Source organism: Mustela nigripes, chromosome 1 (genome assembly GCF_022355385.1).
Source record: "Mustela nigripes isolate SB6536 chromosome 1, MUSNIG.SB6536, whole genome shotgun sequence".
In the NCBI taxonomy this organism is placed as follows: domain Eukaryota; kingdom Metazoa; phylum Chordata; class Mammalia; order Carnivora; family Mustelidae; genus Mustela; species Mustela nigripes.
The window spans coordinates 20,566,109-20,589,014 of NC_081557.1; the positions used below are offsets into that span (position 1 = coordinate 20,566,109).

Below are 22,906 nucleotides of genomic sequence, written 5' to 3' on the forward strand. Positions count from 1 at the left end.
AGATGACGCCACCAGAAAGAACGCCATCCACCCGGAGGCCCCGAACACCTGTGTGCTCGGAAGGTCTCTGGGGAACCTTGAACAATTAACACAACTCCCTTTCGATTTACAGTGAGGAACTTCACCAGTCCAGAGAGATCTTGACTGCTTTAGCTCAAGAGTACTTTGGTGTTTCTAGTTCGTAAGTTAATGAGCAGAAAAAAAGCATGCTAAGCATGCTCCGCTTGCTAGAAAATGGTACACTTCACAAAGGCTGCCATGCACCCTGGTCTCATGTTTTTAACTTCTGGAAGAATTCTAGACTTCTAGAACATCACAAAACCAGTACAGAGGGTTCAGTACCCTTTCAGTCAGCTTCCTTCGAAGTTAACATCTTACATAATCATGATACAACTGCTGGAACCAGGAAAAGAACTCCGATAAATTATATTGATGACTTGACTTGACAGACCTTATGTGAATGCTGCCAGCTTTGCCTCTGATGTTCTTTTTCTCATGCGGCATCCAATCCTGGGTCCCACTCTGCATTTAGTTCTCAAGGCTGGTTAGCCCCTGCCAACCTGTGATGGGTCCTTGGTCTTTGCCTTTCACAGCTGAGACATTGGCTGAGAGAACTGGTCAGGTCTCTTGCATAATGTCCCTTGATCTGGGTATGTCTGATGTTTCCTCACTATGAGCGAGATTGGGCATTTTGAGTAAGAATCCCCCATAGAGGATATTTCACTCTTCTCAGGGCATCAAAAGACGGGGCACATCACAAAAGAGTTGATACATCTCCTTCCTGGTGCTGTCACTCTCGATCTTTTGGTGATGGTGGTATTTGCCCGGTTTTGCACCCCTATCATATTTGATAACAGTGGAAAATAGAATCTCAACCTTTCTCCTGGTCGGAGTGGAAGTAAGCAGATGTTTCCATTCACATTCCAGTGTCTGTACACCAATGTAAATGTAATTGTAAATGTAATTGTACTTAGCACCCAAAAGGTTTACTTTCCTTTCTTTCTCTTGATTATATTGTAGGTTATTTTATCCCCAGATATGCTTAAAAGAGAAAAAGAAGGGTTTTAGTTACACCCCAGCCACACCCAGAATCTCTTTACAACCTAAGTGTCCCCAAGTCTCACATGAGAATAACAATAGATCATCAACATCAAAATCATCATCAACATCAACATCAGCAACAAAGATCATCAACCTTGATCATCAACTACGCTCAAGTTTCTTTACATACATCCCCTCTATTCTCAGAATTCCGAGGACACATGTTATTAGCTGCATTTGAGGAAAGGAGGAAAGCTCGGAGAGTTGAAGTACTTTGACTCCGGTCAAGGCGAATACAGTAGAGCGGGACCCCCAGCCCACCTGATGCTCAGGCTCCTGACATAGCACCTGCTGCAATATTAAGTCTGAACAGTGTGGCAGGAAAATAGCTTCCTGGGGCCCAGCCCCCACATGCTAACAGAGAGTATAACCCAATCATCATGACAACCACTCTTCCCGAGGTGTGGACATGGTCTGGCCCTGGATATTCTCTTTTCTAATTTCACAACAGCTATGAGATGGGTAGTATGCACCTCCATTTCACAGAGATCAGAAAAAACAAATAACATGCTCAGGATCAAAATCCAAAACCCTGGCCTAAATCTGGTCGTGCCTCTAATTTACACAAAATATGCCACAAAGATATAATCAGCAAAATCCAAACTGAAAAATTCCATAAGCAAACAACTTGCCTTTTTTCCTCTTGCACTTTTATATATAATAAAGAGAGAGAGACATGATGGAGAACCTATAGATTAAAAGACACTTAAAAGGAATTTTTACAAATAGCAGATGTGGGGCTTACTGGATCCTTTTTCAAACAAACTGTAAAAGATAATAGAAAATGTATAACATTGGATTCTATTGATATTAAGAATTATTAATTTGTTCAAATGTGATAATGACATTTTAGTTGTGTTTTTAAAGTCTTTATCTGTTTCCTTTCAGTGGCAAGATGACGGTGTAAATTTCCAAGAAGAGGAAGTTTGTTGCTGATGGCACCTTCAGAGCTGAACTGAATGAGTTTCTCACTCAGGACATGGCTGAAGATGCTCACTCTGGAGTTGGGGTCCAGGGTATACTAACCAAGTCAGAAATCATCACCTTGGCTGGACCTTAAGGTACACTAAGACAGAAATTATCACATTGGCCACCAGGACACAGAACGTTCTTGGTGAGAAGGACCAGTGGATCTGAGAATCGACTGCTGTGGTTCAGAAGAGGTTTGGCTTCCTTAAGGGCACTGTAGAGCTCCACACTGAAAAGGAGGCCACAAGAGGTCTGTGTGCTATGGTCCAGGCCGAGCCTCTGTGGTACCAGCTCCTGGGAGGCCCTGCTGTGAGGTGGGGGTGGGGAGGCTGCAGTTCAGCATGGAGAGTAAGGTCAAAGGCCCTGAGGTCATGGTGTCTGGGAAACTCCAAGGACAGAGGGCTGAATTCATGAAGTTTGTGGATGACTTGCTGATTCACAGTGGGGACCCTGAGAACTATTATGTTGAACTGCTGTATGCTGTGGGCTGCTCAGACAGGGTGTGCTGGGCATCAAAATGAAGATTGTGCTTCCCTGGGATCCAAGTGCTAAGACTGGCCCTACGAGACCCTGTCCTGATCATGTGAGCATTATGGAGGAGACAGAGCCCACCACCCCCATCTCAGAACAGAAGGGTGGTAAGCCAGAGCCGCTGCCCAGCCACAGCAGGTACCCATGGTATAATGGGCTCTCCTTGGCGGCTGGATCTCGAGTCTGGATTTGCTCCATAATGATCTTTAATGAAACCATTGCAAAAGAAAAAATTAAAATTTTAAAAATTAAAAAATAAAGGCCACCTTGGTGGCTCAATCGGTTAAGTGTCTGACTCTTGATTTCAGCTCAGGTCTCCATGACAGGATTTTGAGTTCAAGCCCAGCACTGGGCTCCACGGTGGGCATGGAGCCAACTTAAAATAAATAAATAAATAAATAAATAATCCTTATCCTTTTAGAGATTCATATTGAAATATCTACGAATGAGGGGGGCCTGGGTGGGTCAGTTGGTTGTGCATCTAACTCTTGAATCTGGCTCAGGGCGTGATCTCAGAGTCATGAGATCGAGCACTGAATCAGGCTCCACGCTCAGAGGGAGCCTGTTTGAGGTTCTCTTCCCTCCCTCCCTCCCTCCCTCCCCCAACTCAAGCAGGCACTTGCTCCCTCTCTCAAAATAAATAAATAAACCTTGGAAGATCTATGAATGAAAGAATATAACATATTGCATTTTATTAAAAACTATATTGGGCAAGCGTAGAGGCTGTTACCATTGAAACAAACTAGATCAGGTCATAGTCACTGAAGCTGAGTGATGGGTAAATGGGGGCTTCATTATACTATTTTGGATCTTTTGTGTATTTTTAAAATTCTCCATTATAAAATATGACAAAAGAAAAAAAAATGCCCAAGATCGTGCAAATTGCAGATGAAGGGCAGAGTCAGGACTTGAACACAGGTGATCCAAATCCAAATGCCGATTTCCTCCCACTCTCACAATACTGAGATGTGTCGACTGTGTATTTATCTCATTTCAACGTTTATGCCTCAAAAGGAAATGCCACAACAGATCATTCTTATAAGCCTGGAGTTTCTTCAAAGAAAGCCACAGTACAAAGTGTGAAATACAGCTGTCAGAGAATCAAGTATTAGCAGGAAGATCCCTCCATACACCACGGTGACTCAGAAACACTTCCAAACCTGCATTTCGTCTGTTCTCCATTCAGAGCAAATCAGCAGAGAATGAGCCAACCAAGAGAACCAAGAGTCCCCTAATTGACAAAGTTTTAAAATAGGCCTTCAGAACCAAGAAGAAGAGCTGTCTGTAAGAAACACAGAAAAAGTTCTCGTATGATCTAAATAATAAAGCATATGTAACACTTTAAATAGTGCTTTCAGATTCATTAAATCATCTTGGGCTCTCAGAAATTCCTTGAGATAAGTTAGAGTATATCATAAGACCCCTACCCTAAAAATGAAGCAAATGAGACATAAAGAGGTAAAGATTTGATACGTGGACAGGGACTCAAAGTCACAATGTCATTCATTCATCATTCATTCATTCATTCATCAACTCGCTCTTTCATTCATTCAGCAAGCACGGACTCCCAGACTGCTTTCTATACTAAGTGCCTGGGATACAAAAATACAGGAGACCCGATGTCTCTGGGCTAGAGGAGCTTAGGATTTCCCCATGCCCTTAGGACAGAGAGTTCTAGAGGACAGCCCTTCCCCTAGTCCCATCTCCCTCCCCTCCCCATTCTGAGTCCCACACACATCCAGGATTCTGCAGAAAGAGTGCTGGCTCTAGGGAGTTGTGTGCATTTAAAGCCTGAATGAAGATCATCACTTTCCTGGCTGAATCTCTTCTATTTGCCCTTCTCATCAGCATCCAAAGCAGGGTGTGTATTTCCACATGTAATAAATGACTAAAGCAGAAAAGGGATGGTTTCAACTTTACCCAAAGATAATTAAATCACATTTACATCACTCAACTAATATTTATTGAACATCCACTATAAGCCAGGTAGTGAGTGACCAATATGATGAATATAAGACAGTCTCAGCCATCCAAGAGCCTACAATCAATAGGGGCTCTAATCACCTACTTAACAGTATTAGGGGCAGCGCTGTTTTGTGTCATGTACCATTAAGTTTTTTTAATAACACTTAACAACTTTGAGAAGTCATAAGCTTTTCTTATTCCTTTTCTTGTTTTTCATGGCAATGTCCACTGACCTGCACCTCACTATAGGCCACCTGTGCCATATACTATAAGTTCAACTCAGAAAGAGGAGGGGGCTTGGGGAGGAATGAAAATTTAATTAATTTAAAATCAATAAAAATTAATTACAATTGAGATATAAGGACTGACATCCCATTTTAAAGAGCTTATTTTAAAAGACAAGAAGAGTCCAGGGATCACTTGCAGCCAGGGTTCAAAGGACATATATGGGAAGAATGAGGGAATTTTAGCAAGTGAGCCTATGTGGAAGGGCATTCCCCGTGGGGCTGTGGCCCAAGGAAAGTGACAAAGGGCCAAGGAAGGGGCAGAAAACACCCTAGCAACGAAGAATGTAATGCATTTGGGTAGAGCCCACTGGGCAATGGCTGTTTATCGTAAGTGCATCTAAGAGTCACCCTGGGATGCTCACAAACCATCCTGTGTCCCACTCTGAGGGATTCAGAAGGTCGAGAGAGTGGACTCTGGGAACCCAGAGTATGGGTGGATTGTTGATGACACTCTGAGAACAGTAGTGAAGAGGTATGGTGAGAGATCCCAGGTATGGGTGGATTGTTGATGACACTCTGAGAACAGTAGTGAAGAGGTATGGTGAGAGATCCAGCAGGAGAGAAAGCCAAGCTGGACTCCAGAACAAGCGCCCCGTGGTTGCCATGATCAGAATTACACTTGTCAAAGTGAGGTCTCCAGACCAGAGGCAGCATCACCTGGGATCTTGCTAGAAACACGGATTCTCAGCCCCTATCTCAAAATCTACTATATCGGAAACTCCAATGACGGCATTTTAACAAGCCCTCAGGTGATTCTGATGCTGCTCAAGTCTGAAGATCTGTACTCTGAGTTGATATCAGCAATGGTGTGTCATGGCCAAAACTGTGCTAAAATTCCCACTAACTCCATTCCTGGCCAACCTCACATTATTGTTATTCCATCCTTTCTTCTCTAAAACATGGTGGGGGGTGGGGTGCAAGCTGCAAACCAGCATGTTTGGAATGACTTACTAATCTGCTTTATAAGTCACTAACATTCAATGCTTGATCAAGGGTCTGTAAAAGTATTAAAATGGAAGTGGCTCGTGAGCACTTCTCAAGCTCTGATGTGCAGACGAGTCACCTGGAGCTCCCGTTAACACGAAGATTCAGAATCCAGAAGCCCGAGTCAGGGCCTAGGCATATGCATTTCGATCTGCTCCCCCAAACCCCCGCCCCCCGTGGTGGGCTCCAGCAGCCCTCTCCACTCTCCCCCAAAGCTTCCTGCACCTTCCCTTTCCTCCTAGGCAGCCATCCAATCGAAACTTCTATTGGCACAGGCCCCTGCCTGAGAAGAGGGGCTTTGAGGGGTCCACATGCCAGCACAGGGAGCTCCTGAGCCTGCCGAAGCACCTCCACCGTCCTCCAGAGGGGCTCTGGCAGGAGGACAGCTCTGGCTCATTGGTTTGCAGAGCTAACTATGCATTATTTAAAATATAAACTATCAGCTTCAGCTTCACGTCAGGCTGTAAATCAACCGTCATTCCGCAGGGCTAGAGGGTCCCTTGTCACCCTCCCACGGGCTCCATCCGTGGAGCGCAATCAAAATCCCAGCTGGGACCACTGCATTAACTCAGTTAAAACCGCGCCGCCTGCAGACACGCATCCCTACCCAGCGAGCGAGCGAGCACACGCGCCGTTTCCTCCCGCTCCAGACGCGGCGCGGTCGCCTGCCCCACGAGCTCATCAAGCATTCCGCGGTCATGAAACGTTTACGCTAACAAAACTGCAGAGTTGCAGCTCAGGACTTCGCTGTAAATATTTATTAACCACGACCATCAAGGCAACGCTTCTCATTGACTCCAGGGTCCATTTCCTGGTTTACCCCACCAGGCGGTTCAATCCGCGCTCTCTCTCTCACTAAGAAGGCAGGGGGAAAAAAAAAAAAAAAGGTATTTCTTACATAAAAGTGTCTTACGAAAATCTGCATGACCTCTTTGGAACAGCTCAATCAAAATTAATAAGAGGTTTCTGATCTACAAACCGGGACTCTTAACATGTGAGCTCGAAGAGTAGGGAGTTAGCTTTGTGGATGCTCTTTCTTGTGCATAAGATCTTAAAATGATGATTTAATCGCTGTGGAATATTTATCACAAATAGTGTCAGATGATGTACTGTAAAATTGATGCATCTAAAAGCTCGAGTGTACGATATAAAGAGATGGCTCAAATGTTTTGGACGGATTGGCTCAGCTCCATGTTTATTACATGGAGGCTTAATACTGTGATCGGCTGTCTTTAGAAGACTTCCTGTTGAAAAAAGAAAGCCATTCAACAAATTATGTTTACTATGTACACTCCACAAAGGAGAAAAAAATAGCACCATCCTGATGACTCTCTAATGAAGGACAGGGGAGAAGCATAAGGAATAATAAATCTGGCTCTAAGGAAAGACGAGGGAAAATACACCAAGAATAGAAACACTTTGTGCCTTCAGAATGGATCCAAGAACCACCAACATATCCGTAGTAGAAGCAGAAGCCATCAAGCAGAAAGACTGGCTAATAAAAATTTCAAGGTATGATTATAATTAGATAGCTATCCGCCGCGCCCATTACTCTGTTCTCATAAAGCTCATCCCTCAACCCTGAAGCAACAATCTTTTTTTTTTTTTTTTTTAAGGTGGGCGTTTTTATTTCAATGCCAAGAGGAAAATGCAGAAGAAAAACATAAAGAGATGCATGGGGAGCTTCTGGAATGGAAGCTGGGTGCTGAGGGCTAGTCTTAACTCACATAGCCTGTAACATTGGCTAAGATGGGATACCCGCCCAGTGCTCCCTATCAAATTCTGTCCGCTTCTTTTCCTAGACCTCCCTGCAGTGCTGGTCCCACCACTCAGTGGCTGTATGAAGGGCTGCTTTTACTTTTAGGAAATGCAAAATCTCCACCCAACTCCTTTCATTGTCTAGTGCCTATTTCAGATAACCTCCAGCTCTGCATTTCTGGACCCATACACAGCAGAGTCCCAGACGCCAATTAAAATTTTCAAAAGGACCGAGATGTGTCTCCCTTCTCCTCTAGCGTTTCCATCCCCTGTGCCCAGAGGATGAGCCAGGCCACTGGGATGAACACAGTATCTCCAAAGGAATAATGAATGAAAGCTCCCACACACCTCTCGGCATATAAAGCCATAACAAAAAAAATCTCAGCAAGTTCCTGGGGCCATGTCCATTCGGTTATTCAATAAATACTTATTAAAAGCCTAGTTTGGATGCTGAGACATACCAGCCAACAAAGCAGTCCCTGCCTGCCTTCGTGGGGCTGACATTCTAGCTGAGGAGGCAGACAATAAGCAAATGATACCCATATCAGGAGAAGAGCATCACTACAGAAAAAAGCAAACCAAGGATAAGAGGGGTGGGGAGCCTCCCAGAGCACTCCAGTACGGCGGTTACTGGAGGAAGTCTTTGGTTGAACATTAGAGCAGAAATCTGAGGATGTGAGAAATGTAGTCATGAGATGACATAGGGAAAAGCACACCAGGCAGAGGGAACAGCCAATGAAAAAACCCTGCAAGGGTAGATGCAGAGACCAGAGAAAAAAGGTAGAAGGAAGGGCTCCAGGTGCAGGGCAGATAACATACAGATGGCAGTGTTCTTAAACCAGGGCTTGAAACCTACCCGCGAGTCCCGAAAATCAATTTATCAAGTCACCACCCGCCTTTTAAAAAAATGAAATGGAACAGAACAAAATAGAAGTTACCAGCATGCACGGCTTGTAGTCAGGCTAAATATTGTTTGGGGAATTCTGACGAGAGGCGGGTGTCTGTGCTGTAGAACAATATAGAATGTGCTTCTCACAGTGAATTCCAGTAAAAGAAAAAAAAAAAAAACCATGAATGCTGTCCTTCAGAAATCTGTGTTGTCTAATACACTAACCATGAGCCACATGTGGCTATTTAAATTAATCAAAATTAATCAGAATGTCCAACTCAGTTCCTAGCCACACTGCAAATGTTCAGTGGCCACAGGTGGCTAGTGGCTACCACATGGACAGAGCAGATGGAGAACGTCTCCATCGAAACACGAAAGTTCTATAGGAAAGCAGGTAGAGGGTGTTCTGGCTCTGAGTCCGTGACCCCTCTAATGTCACCCGATAGAATTACAGGGTGTCTAGGATGATCAAATGAATGGGCTTTCTGAATAAAAAGGCCCTGAATTTATATTGTCTCATAATACAGCTGGCATCCAGCTGCAGATAAAACCAAAACATGCTGAAAATCCCCCCGCCCTCCCCAGCCATATATGCATGGGCTGGTAACAGTCCATCTGCCTCAACTTCCTTCTCCTGAAAGTCACTATTAATAAATAAACACCATTATTTGTTTTGAATTACAGGAATTTACTAAGGGAAAAATGTACAAAATATATAGAATCCCAAAGGAGAGCGCTTCAGGAATGGGAAGCTGACCAACAGTGGTACAACAGTGCGATTTTTAAAAATTCATTTCCTGGACCTGTTCAAGTGCTAAAACCAAGTGCAATGAAGGCATAATACTGCCACCTGGGACCCTCGTGATTTTCCACCAGTGTCATCCCAAGAAGTCCTGCAGCCCGAGAAGCAGGGAGACCTCTCACATGGAGGGGCTTCGGGGCTCCTAATTCACGGGTAGTCACCCTACCACAGGACAGTTCCTCAACCATGGTATCTGGGGCTGCTTGAAGAAGGTCTTTTTAATGGTTGGAAATCATCAGCATTTACAGCTGCTTCCTTTTGGCCCTCTCCCCTGGCAATAAAGTAAAGAAAGATGCCCGTGGATATGAGGGTCCCATCTTAGGCTCTGACTTCTGTGTAACTTAGAAAGGAAATGAATGAGCCAGTGGAGCAGCGAGAGCCAGGGAACAACCCCAGGGACTTGGTTGTCCCACTGGGTCCCCCAAACAAAGACTGCTCCCTTTTAGAACAAGAAGGAGCAATGTTTGCCTTGCCCTGCAGCAAGACCTGGGTCCCCTTCCAGCTGCAGCCTAGATGATGTACTTGCTTTCAGGGTCCAGATGTAGGCAGGCAAAGAAGGATCCCAAATGAGCCTGTTACCTAAGGATAATACATCCATACATTCAAAAGTCAAATCCAGAACAGGTCATATTTGAAATTGGAACTGTCTCAAAATCCATAATGTATCGGCACCATACCATGCAACCCAGATGCGTGTTGTGTAACCCAGCATCTAACACAGGTGCCTAGAATACAATGGGCACTCAGTAAGTATTTCCGAATGAATAAGTGATTGATTATGAAATGTATAATGCCCTACACTAACCTAACATGGCTACAGCTTTGTCTTTCTGAAGCAGGAAGCAGGGAAAAGTACATTTGCCTTGCCTAATATTTCACCAGTCTTATCAATAATGCACCAAGGAAAGAGACCAGAAAGGAAAAGATTTATTGATCTAGCTATATTAAATGTCAGATGTCGAAAAACACCATAAAAATTAAAAGGAAAATGATAAGTTGGGGGAAAATAACTGCAACATACGATAAAAATTTAATACTATGACTCTAAAGAGGTCTTCAAGTCAATAGGAAATAATATCCAGTAGCTTAATAGAAAAATGAGTGCAGAATGTGAATAGAATCTTAAAGACACACACAAACAGCTAATCAACACATGAAAAAACAAACTTGTCTCTCTGCTGCTAATCAAAAAAATGTACATTAAAACAACAATATGAATATGATACCATTTCTAATCAGCAAGCTGGCAAAGGTCTTCTGCTGTTTTGCTTCTTAATGACAATACCCAATATTGGCGAGGGTACGGAGCAATCAGTTCCCTCCTACACTCTTCATGCACTTATGGAAGATAATTTGATAGCATGTGCTAAACGCCATAAAAATGCACACCCCTTTTGATCCAGTAACTCCATGCCAGGAATTTACTCTAAGCAAATAACCAGAGACATAATCAATGATTCATGTGAAACACTTCATCAGATGTTTATGGTAGGGGAAACCATAAGTCACCTATAAATCCATCAGAGGAGGGTTGTTAAGTGAACTATATTACTGGCCTATGATAGAAACTATACATCATTTTTTTAAAAGTTCTTTACAATATTCACAACAACCAAGAGTTAGAAGCAACCCAAATGTCCACTGACTGATGAACGGATAAAGAAAATGTGTTCTATACATGCAACGGAATATTATTCGGCCTTTAAAAGGAAGAAAATCCTGACACACGCTACACCATGGGTGAACCTTGAGGACACTGCTAAGTGAAATAAGCCAGTCACAAAAAGACAAGTGCTGCCGGGGTCCACTTACGTGAGGTAGCTGCAGTCAGATTCATAAAGACAGAAAGTAGAATAATGCTTACCAGGGTCTGGCAGGAGGGGGAAATGGAAGCTATTGTTTCAAGGGTACTGAGTCGCAGATTTGCAAGTCAAAAAAGTTCTGGAGATCTGTTTCATAATAGTATGAATATATTTGACACTACTGAACTGTACACCTTGAAAATGATGAAGAAGCTAAATTTTGTGTTGTTTATCACAAGTAATTGAAAGCTCTCTTGCCAGACTATGTAGTCATTTATGGGTTATTCATTTCATAAATTACCTTACCCTGGAACACACTTCATGCTAAATCTACACTGCACTTCGCTTAATTTTTGTGTGATTCTGAAGGCACGTAAGGGTGTGTTGCAGAAACTCATTTATAACGATGATCTTCAAAACTATCAATTACAATGTCAAGAGGCTTCTAGGCTTGTGTACTAATTGAGCGTGGCAGTTAATAAAAATACTAGTTCCTAGACTTGCTGAATGAAGAAATTACAGTGTCACAAATGTTTTGTCAGAGGCTAGTTCAGGATTTCCAGGGAGTTTCAGATCTTCTGTATCCATAAACAACCAGATCTTGGAGACTGAAATTCTGACGTGTCATCACACACCATTCTTTTGTCAGACCCTGTTCTGATTTTTTTTTTTTTGTAGATGGGAACACCTCAAGTAGAGGCACCAAACACATCTCAGTATTCTCACCCTCTCCAACAAGACAGTCCGAAAGGACAGCTCTCTGCGAAGCTGAAAGCAGCTTCTGGACGTCAGTGGGCATGAAGCCCACACCAGCTGACGCAGACCTATAAAGACGTTAAATTCTTCACTACGATTGTTCTTTTCATTGCTTCTCTGGTGCCTGAAACAGTGTTAACAAAGTTAAAATATCCTCATCCCCCCCCCCCAAAAAAAATCCTCATCCAATAAATAAGTAAAGATAATTAATTAATTACACAGATTGAAGTGTAATATAAAAAGACCAAAGTCATCACAAGTTGAGATACAGTTGACCCTTGAACAACAGGGGCTTGAACTGCTCTGGTTCACCCAGGCACGCAATTGTTACAGTACAAGACTGTAACAGTATTTTCCTTGTGATTTTCTTTACATTTTCTTTTCTCTAGCTTATTTTATTCTAAGAATACAAAATATAATAACATGTAAAATACATGCTAATCAACTATTTATGTCATTGGTAAGGCTTCCGGTTAACACTAGGTTATGAGTAGTTAAGTTTGGGGGGAGTCAGAAATTATATATGGATTTTTAAATGCACGGGGATCAATATCCTTAACCCCTACTTACCCCTCCCCCAGCCCCGCATTGTTTGAGGGTCAAGTATATGTACATATTTTGCTAAGTGATAGTATATAACAATCCTAAACGAGCATTGTTAAGGGAAAACATCTTCTCCCAGAATTCATTATTCTAAATCCACATCCAACAAAAGTCATATTGCATAGATCTCTCACTCGGTGGGATGTTAATAGGCATTCATGATAAAAGGATTCCATGTTCAAATAAATTGAGGAAACTCTAGAGTAAACAAAGTAAAACTGGTTTCTTTGCCACCAAACCTCTTAAAGACACTCATGACTATACAACACTCTATACTTTAGTACTAATACTAGACTAAGGCAGTACCCAGAAACACCACTTCTTGCCCCAGTATAGAACCCAGCCACTTTTCCAAGAACTGTGCAGCCCACACAGTCTTATTTATAGCAAGTTTGTAAGGGTATTAGTAATTCAGGGAATGCTCATATTAACAGGATTTAGCCAATATACTTAGTCTGCAAAACAAGCCCCAGGAACAATACACATGATTCTTTTTACCATTTGGATATATATAATAGGAGTTACTCATATAATAACCCAAGACGACAAGTTTCCAGTACTCATTGGACGTAATGTTGGGTAAACATATAGACTTTTCTTCCTGTGTAGTTCATGTAAAATATTCATGAAAGAAATAACACTAGCTGACTTAAACATCATCATTTTTATTGGCTATAACACAGGCTTAGAAAGCTTTAACTCTAATGGAAATTAAATGCTTTGCATTTAAGATGTTTCCTGCTCTGACCTTTAAACATTAAAATAACTAGAAGCACCACAAAGCAGAAATGCTCATGCTTCATTTACGGGGTGCTGCATTTCAGACCTGCAGCTGTGAGTAAAAAGATGTTTCACCCTCAAGGTCAGAAAGGACAAGACATCCTGTGTGTAGCTAGAGTAGAAGGCACAGCTGAACCACAAGAACCCTCTTCCCCACCAAAGAGGCAAGAGAAGGCTCAAAGGCAGGATGGCCTACGTGCTTGACCTCCATCACATGTGAGTGTCTGACTTGATCTCTCGGTAATCCTCAGTGATAGGCAGTCTGTGCTGGAGAACACAAGTGAGTTTTCCTTCCTACAAATGCACAGTTCCTGAAAATGCGAATACACTGACTGCCAGGCAGAAGCACTGGGAGAGCTAAGTCCTTAAAAAGAAATCGATCACACACTCTCCCTTGTCGTGTGTAACGTTACCAGCACTTGGGTCCCTGCCATTGGAATTTTAGAAATCGTCAAAACGAAAAATGAAGAATGAAAACAGAACAAACAAAGTTGGGCAAAGTGAACCAAGTATTTCCAGTTTCTAATTTTGCCAAACAAGGGCATTTAAACATTAAAACGAAACCACCACCATGGAATTCCTACTATGCACTGGCAGAGAGGGTCCCATTCCTGGCCGTACCCCAGGATCACCTCTGCCTGGTCTGTCCCAAAATTCTGATTCAGTTACCTGAGATGCAGCCAGGACTCCGTTGTCTTGATGAGCTCCCCAGGTGGCTCTGATGTGCAGCTAGGGTTGAGAAGTACCATCATCTCATAAGAGAAAAGGCATTTTGAAGTAGAAAAAGTGAGAGTATAATCTCAAATTACAGGATAACTACTAAAAATAAATAAAATTAAACTTATGAAAAACATGCTACATTAACTCTGCATTTCTCACTTTGCCTCTAACAACTTGGGCTGAAGAACTTGGGGACCAGCAGGTGGAGATGCTTGGTTTACACTCACAGACCACACTTCCCACCTCTCCCTCCTTCCAGAACTCTTCACAACCCACCTCATGTCCTCTCCACTCCGCCAAAGCAGCCCTTGCAGAGCTCAAGAAGGAAACTTGGGTAGCCAAATCCATTCACTTTCCCTCATTTCTCTTAATTCCATATCTTTGCAGCCTTTCCCAGAGGGGGCCAGTTCTGCCTTCTTGAAATGGTATTCTTCTTGGCCTTCGAGACAATTCACTATTATCCCAAACACATTTGCAAATCCTTCTTGGATCTCCCTTCTTCCTTCTCCATGGACCCAGATCCTGTATCTACTCTGAGGACAAAGTCAAATGCTTCTACCCATCTCCTATGCCCATCCATGTTCCATGCATGGGTCTGCAGGGGACCTGGTAGAATTTAAAATGCAGTATTAATATCAAGGGGTAAGATGAGGTCATGAGCCATGAAGACTGAAAATTTTGGAAAGCAGAACACCAGATGGATTAGGCAGGTGTTTCAGAACCTAGACTGTTAACATCGTCCATTAGAGTAAGAAACCTATAACAAGGGGCGCCTGGGTGGCTCAGTGGGTTAAGCCACTGCCTTCGGCTCAGGTCATGATCTCAGGGTCCTGGGATTGAGTCCCGCATCGGGCTCTCTGCTCAGCAGGGAGCCTGCTTCCCTCTCTCTCTCTCTGCCTGCCTCTCCGTCTACTTGTGATTTCTCTCTGTCAAATAAATAAATAAAATCTTCAAAAAAAAAGAAACCTGTAACAAGACCTACTCCAGGTACTCCCTCTCACTAGCTTGTCATAATAGTTGCTGTATTCTGGAGTCATTTCCTAGGAACAGGAAATTCACCATCTCACATAACCCTCGTAACTCCACAAGGCATATTACTGTGCCCATTTATGTATGCCGTATACACCAGCCATGCCGTTAAGAGATTTGCCCAAGAGCACCCAGCTAGTGAGTGGCTGAGCAAGCATGGGAGCCCACCCCTTTGCCATTCCAAACCTTGGGATAATCTCTCCACTACAGTGCACTGCTTCCTTTAATGCCAACTTCTCCAAGCCTTAGCTTCCTTTTCCAAAAAAAATGAGGGGGTTGGTCTTCATGATTCCCATGGTCCATGCTACACACCTAACCTCTACAGTTCTGCAAAAAAGGGCACAGCAGACGGCTACAAAGAGAAAAAGAAGACAGAAAGGCAGCGATAATAGAAAGAGGAGAATGAGAAAAGACAAAATGGCCTTTGTGACCCCTTGCCAGCGACTCCCTTGGGTTTGTTCCTGGCTGTTTCAAGGGGTTTTTTTTTCCCCTACTCTGAGATGGGTGAAAGGTAACTCTATACTGTATTGAGCTTTCCTTCCAAATTTCACCCCAAAATGCCCCGAGGACTTACAGAAAACCATCATGGAAATAAAAGAACTGGAAAGAGAGAGAAAGAAAGAAAGAAAAAAAGGCGAGAATCCATTAGAAAAACAAGCTATGGGGTTTTCACTTTAAACTGAGAAAGAGGATTATGATAATGATCAAGTGAAGTCATTCAAAAGGGGTGTTTTCCAAAGAAAGAGAATAAATGAGGGATGGGAACAGAAAGGAAAAAGCAAGCAGAATGACCTTGATTTAGCAACTGATCTTTATTGATTTTCTTTCACCTTCTTACTTGGTTCTGGGAAAAGTCACCATCCAAAGTGTGTGACATTGGAGCCCACCCTTAATGAAATTAGTGGATTAGCATAAATGTCTGTGAAGCACAAAGAAGGAAGGAAATATCTTGGAAGAAATGCTGCCTCCTTTTTTTTTTTTTTTAAAGATTCTGTTTATTATTTATTTGACAGACAGAGATCACAAGTAGGCAGAGAGGCAGGCAGAGAGAGAGGAGGAAGCAGGCTCCCCGCTAAGCAAAGAGCCCGATATGGAGCTCGATCCCAGGACCCCGGGATCATGACTAGAGCCGAAAGCAGAGGCTTTAACCCACTGAGCCACCCAGGTGCCCCTGCTGCTTCCTTTAATCACCAGGAAAACCAGAAAGAAAAAAAGAGCTCTCAGTGGGAAACTGCAGGGTGGTAAATATCTTCTATTTTACTTTCCTACAAAAAGCCTTTTGGAGAACAATAAATTACCAACCAACACCTTTCTGAATCTGATAAAGAATTCTGTGAAGCTGGGACGCCTGGGTGGCTCAGTTGGTTGAGCAGCTGCTTTCAGCTCCGGTCATGATCCCAGCGTCATGGGATCGAGTCCCACATCGGGCTCCTTGCCCCACAGGGAGCCTGCTTCTCCCTCTGACTCGGCCTGCCACTCTGTCTGCCTGTGCTCACTCTCACTTGCTCTCTCTCTGACAAATAAATAAATAAAATATTAAAAAAAAAAAAAAGAATTCTGTGAAGCCATTAAGCCAATATGTTAGTATACCAGGATCTTAAAGAGTCTCAGGTTTCATAAGTGTCAGTGTTGACATGATTTGGTTTCAGCGTTGGAGGCATAGTTTTGAGACTCTTCCAAAACCCTCCAAAAAAGAAACAAACAAACACAGGCGTTATGACACCTGCCCCCCCCCCCCCCCCCCCCCCCCCCCCCCCCCCGCCTCTAAACTCTGACCATTACGGTTTTTTTTTTTTTTCAGGAGAAAAAGTTTTCCATGCAAGCAATGTTTGGCCTTTTGCAGAGTCCAGTTTAAGGGCAGGACACCTAATCTTAAGGACAACGTCAGAGGTAAGGTAACCAACTGTTTAACAGAGGAAAATCTGTATCATCTTGGCCATGGAGAGCCAGGATACAGAGATGCACAAAACATGGCACAAAGGACCTGTGTTTAGGAAGTTCTAAAATTTACACACACACACACATATATATATGAAAAACTGGCCCCAAAGTGAATGGTCCAAAGCCAAGGTCATATAGTTGTTAAGTGGCAAAGTCCCCTGCATTTCACTTCCAGCTGGGAATTTAGTTCTCTACTTCCTATTGCCCAACCCCCACACCAGTTATTGGTTAAAAGAATTTCCCCCTTAGTTCCAGAACCTATTAGTTCCAGGGCATTTTAGAAAAGGTGTGGCAAGGGGCGCCTGGGCGGCTCAGTGGGTTAAAGCCTCTGCCTTTGGCTCAGGTCATGATCCCAGGGTCCTGGGATCAAGCCCTGCATTGGGCTCTCTGCTCAGCAGGGAGCCTGCTTCTTCCTCTCTCTCTCTCTCTCTCTCTCTCTCTGCCTCCCTCTCTGCTTACTTGTAATCTCTGTCTGTCAAATAAATAAATAAAATCTTAAAATAAAAAAAGAAAAGAAAACGTGTGACAAAAGGTACTTTCCGTTCTTTATTCTTTGTGTACAACAAATATCTATTCCTCATTTCAGAATAGTCTAATTTACTGCACCTTCTTTTTCTCTAGAAGGTAGATAACTGACTAAGAGGATGAACTTTCTATTATCTTCACAGTTCTTAAGAAGGGAATTATCTCATTTAGGAGAGGGGAACTTGCTGAGCTCCCTGGGCTTGGAAGGTGAGACTTCACATGCAGAATCATGGAGAGTAGGAAGTGACCAAAAAAACCTCAACAGCTCTCAGTGAAAACTGTTGAGGAGTGTGGGGGTGGGGGGTAGGGATGAAAGGGGAGAGAGAAGATGGAAAGACAGGAGCAGAAGGCTGAGGGTTTTCAGAGTTGGCCAGAGAACCTGTTAGAACAGGGACACAGCATGAGATTTTAAAGCCATTTGTCTGCTTTGCTGTGCACATCCTTTGGACTCCCCAACCCTCATTAAAATCTTCTTACCAAAGGCAACAAAGCAAAAACAAACTTGTGGAGCTGCATCAAACTAAAAAGGTTCTTCCGAGCAAAGGAAACCGGTAATAAAATGAAAAGGCAATGGGAGAAAATAGTTGCAAATCATATGCCTGATAAGGGGTTAATAAGAACTTATACAATTCAGTAGCAAAAAAAAACCCCCAAACAATCCAATTAAAAATGGGCAGAGGAACTGAACGTTTTTCCGAAGAGGACATACAAATGGCCAACAGGTGCGTGCAAAAGCAGTCACCATCACTATCATCGGGGAAACAGAAACCAAATCCCCAATGAGACGGTGCCTCACACCGGTTAGAAAGGCTACAGTCAAAACAACCAGAGACCAGTACTAATGAGAATGTGGAGAAAAGGGAATCCTTGTGCATTGTTGATGGGAATGTAAATTGGTGCCGCCACTATGGGAAGTAGTCTAGAGATGCCTCAAAAATTTAAAAATAGAACAACCATATGATCTAGCAATTTCACTTCTGGGTATTTATCAAACGGGAACAAACACACTATGCCAAAGAGAGATTTGCACTTCCACATTCACTGCAGCATTATTTACAACAGCCAAGACATGGAAACAATCTAAGAGTCCATCAACGGATAAGGGGATAAAGAAAATGTGATATGTATGTATATCATATGATATTTTTAGCATATCACACACGCATACACATACACATATATATATAATGAAATATTATGCAGCCATAAAAAGAAGTAACTCTGGCCATCTGTGACAACATGTTTAAACCTCGAGGACATTATGCTAAGTAAAATAAGTGAGACAAAGAGAACTATATAATCTCACTTGTATGTGGAATCTAAAAAACCAAACTCATAGAAACAGAGAACTGATTGGCAGTCCCAGAGTCAGAGCGAGGGATGAGTAAAATGAATGAAGGTGATCAAAAGGTACAAGCGTCCAGTTATAAGATAAATAAGTTCTGGGGATGTAACGTAAAAATGTTCTTGGGGCGCCTGGGTGGCTCAGTGGGTTAAGCCTCTACCTTTAGCTCAGTCATGATCCCAGGGTCCTAGGACTGAGTCCCAATTCAGCAGGGAGCCTGCTTCCTCCTCTCTCTCTGCCTGCCTCTCTACCTGCTTATGATCTCTCTCTCTCTGTCAAATAAATATATAAATATATTATATATATGATATATATATTATATATTATATATATTTTAATATATTAAAGAACATAAGCCCCTGGAGACTGGCGGGAATCTTAGAGCCTCATCCTTCCACCTGTGGGCAACAGCAGGGCTCAAGCCAATCTAAAAGATGAGTTTAAGGAACAAGAAGACCTCATCTGGCATCTGGGTATATGAAAGCGAAGCTTAACCAAAGAGTTCTGGGGGGGGGGCGGGCAGGGTGGACAAGAACAAGAAGAATCCAAAGAAGCAGCAGCTTCCTGGAAGGTGCCCTGATCCTTTTCAGTTGGATTCGTGATGATGATGCCCCGGGAGGTAATCTCTCCAGTGCGACGTGGGGTCAGGGGGCCTGAAGAGAGAAAAGTACAGAGCAGACAGCAAATGTTAGGCCTCCCAGAATTTCAGGGCTCTCAGGAGCTTTGCTAAGGCAGTCGAGAGCTCTGCTGGATTACACCATAAGGTTAGCAAAGATAAGTGTGTGCTTGGCTCCCCCCTACTATCCACGTCCACCTGTCTGTGAGACATACCAGGTCATACGACTTGGACCAAAGATCATTTGAAAACAGAGACACCAAATGGAAAACCTAGGGGTCCCGGCAGCCAGCCCTCCTCTGCACATGCACACTCGTGTGGCCATATGGCCCGTGCACGTGTGAGGCATACATGGAAGCCGGCAGGAGCCCCCTCCCCTCCCGGCCCTTCTGAAAGCGAGCCAAGCACATTAAAGCAACACTCGGTTACGAACAGAAACGCGAACAGCGGGTGGGTTGGGGCTGTGGGATTCTGGATTCTATTTTTCCTTCTTCTCTGTGTGCCAGTTTTGGTGGGGAGGGGGGGGATGACATGGTTTTGTTACAGTCACACACACACACAAATTAAAATAAAATTGTATTTTGTTAGTAAAACCAAAAAACAAACAATTAAAAAGAGGCACATCACAATGGTCATCTTTTGTTCTTTGACTCTTGTAGAAATGAGTTAGTCTCGCTCCAACTGCTGGAATCACTCAAAGGAATGGTACACAGAGCTAATAATAAACAGCCCTGCTTGGAGAAGTCATGAACCTTCCCTGTAGCAGACCAGGTCCCTAAGCCTATAGATACAGAGCCTCCCTTCTCTGAAAACGGGGCTAATGTTACCTCCCACACGGATAAGATACTATTCCTGGTACAGGTTTCAGTTCTTCTGAAAACAAAACATATAGGGAAATTCTAGAAAAGACATTACCAGAGGATATTTAACCTCAAATTTTGTTGCTGTTGTTAATTTGCTTGGTAGTTATATTTGAATAGTCTAAGATGACTCAAAACCATGGTTTAAAATCATTTTGAGCTCCAAATAATCTTGGTCACCTTGTAAAGTCTTTTCAGTGACTCCCTCACAGCCCCTTCCAGAAGCCTAACCTAAGTTTTTCTATTATATATTTAGGCATCAATACATTTATGATACTGATTCTATTTACATGAATGCCTTACTGATGCTCTATTTCTATTTCTCGTTTTTCTTTCCTGGATTGAAAGACCCATGAGGGTAAGGATATTTATTCTGTTCCCCACTATTTTCTTCATCCCTATGACCAAGGACAGTTGCTGAATAAATTACCTGGTATACGCCAAAAACATTTTTTTTCTCAGTTGTTATTGTATTTGACTTCAAATGAAGGTTTTATTAAACCTCCTTCACCCAGTAAATCCTTTTTATGACGCCTCACCCGGTTTTTCCCTCCCGCATGGACAAGAGATTTAAGGGATCCATTTCACCCTCCCTATGAGTCTGCGAGTATTAACTTCATTTAACAACAAACAATACAGGACATGTCAGAGAGCTGACACAAAGGGCCCACGTTCAAAATAATTATCGCTAATTTCTGTGCTTGGGTGCACCAAGCTGGCAACATCAAATCCCACCGAAAATAAATTATCTGAATCCAGTGGTTACGAAATCTGTTTCCATCAGGGTCTTTGGAAAGTGGAGGGCCGATGAAGTTCCTCTCTCCCAGAAAAATGCAGATAGGGGGAACACTAAATTTAAACACATGATCTTAAGGATTTATAGACACATCCCCACCTTGGGCAGTGTTTTCCTTAGTATGGATTGTGATGCATCATAATTCTTGGATCATGCAATCAACGTAGAGGGTCATGACCAGCTTAGAAGCAAAAGGAAGAAGAGGAGGAAGGGAGGAAGAGAAGTAATGGCAGTAATGGCATTACATCCCAGCACTTTTGTTCAGTTGTGGACATGAGTGTGTGCACGCGTGTGTGTACGCAAGTGCTAAGCCAAAATATAAAATGTAGTTCTTATTGTGGATTGCCAACAAAATAATTTAGAAAAGAATACTCTAGGGGTTTGTGGGCTCCTGACCCAAATGATTAAGGATGGAACTGACACATCTGACTTGGTTGCGAAGATCCTCAGGAGAGGGTATTGCCTCTTGTGTGTGTTTTAACCAGAAGAAGGGTATGTGCCAAGGCAGAGAGGTTGAAACAGGATGCCGACTTTGAGGCACTGCCAGAAATGAAGCTTGATGGGCCCGAGACACAAGCACTGCAGTGGGGCCCTTAAACCTAGAGGAGGCCCAACTTCATCTCACAAACCAAACCCAGGTGGATGACGCGGTGAATAAAGCACGCTGGGGAAAGGTTGGGTCTGGGACCAACTGGAGAAGGTAGGGATGTCTTTCCATCCAGCCAGCTGCTGTCTTAGAGGAACGCAGAAGCCAGAGGACCAAGATATCCGGCTTTCAAAGATCAGCGGGAAATCTGGAGTTGTTAATGGGAAAGGTTCTCATTTTTAATATAGGCAAGGAAAGCCAAAAAGAAAGTTGTTTTTAAACAGGGTGCAGGCTAATGCTATGAGTCAAATGAAACCTATCTGTGAGCTGGATCCAATTTTCAGCCCTAGGCTAAGGAGGGAAATAGAATTTGTTTTCTGATCTAGAAAGACCTGTGGAGGGTGGACTGACGTGGAAGGGAAGACACAGACCAGATAGGAGGCTACAGAAATCCCAGCCGGAAGACCACAGGGGCCTGAGTAAAGGCCGTAGGAGGAAGGGAGGAGACGGGAAATATTAAGGAGACAGAACTGAAGGGCCGATCAGATGTGCCAGCTGAAAGGGAGCAAAAGCACTTAGGATGACTCTGGTTTCTGGCTTGCACGAACCCGCAGACAGAGGCTTCATTCACCAAGAGTGGGAAGATGGCAAGAACACCGGGTCAGGGGATCAGATCGGCACACAGCTTGAGTGCAAGGGGCTTGGAGAGCATCTCATGGGAGGCAGCCACAGCGGAGAAGAACAAGGCTGAAATGCAGCAGAAATTACGGTGGAGATGGAACGCTGTGAGTTGTCCACACCCGGATGCCAGTAAGGCTAAAAGGAAGAAGGCGAAGACAAGAACCTTGGGGCCCACACTGAAGGGGTGAACAGATAAAGAAAATGCCACAAAAGAGGTCCACCGGGAGCAGGTGAGAAGGCTCAAGGAGAGTGGTGGCCATTTGGAAGAGCCATTTGGGGAAGTGGGAAATGGCACCAATGAGAAATCCAAGAAGAGCGGAGAAGAACAAGGCTGAAATGCAGCAGAAATTACGGTGGAGATGGAACGCTGTGAGTTGTCCACACCCGGATGCCAGTAAGGCTAAAAGGAAGAAGGCGAAGACAAGAACCTTGGGGCCCACACTGAAGGGGTGAACAGATAAAGAAAATGCCACAAAAGAGGTCCACCGGGAGCAGGTGAGAAGGCTCAAGGAGAGTGGTGGCCATTTGGAAGAGCCATTTGGGGAAGTGGGAAATGGCACCAATGAGAAATCCAAGAAGA

General features: G+C 43.4%; 1 protein-coding gene and 1 pseudogene across 2 annotated transcripts in view; one reads left to right on the plus strand and one right to left on the minus strand.

Annotated features, from left to right (window-relative positions):
• Nucleotides 1-22,906, minus strand: part of KIAA1549L (KIAA1549 like) — a 255,597-nt gene that overhangs the window by 208,191 nt on the left and 24,500 nt on the right. The window lies entirely within an intron of this gene.
• On the plus strand, nt 1,997-6,553 carry LOC132016715 (small ribosomal subunit protein uS3-like; annotated as a pseudogene).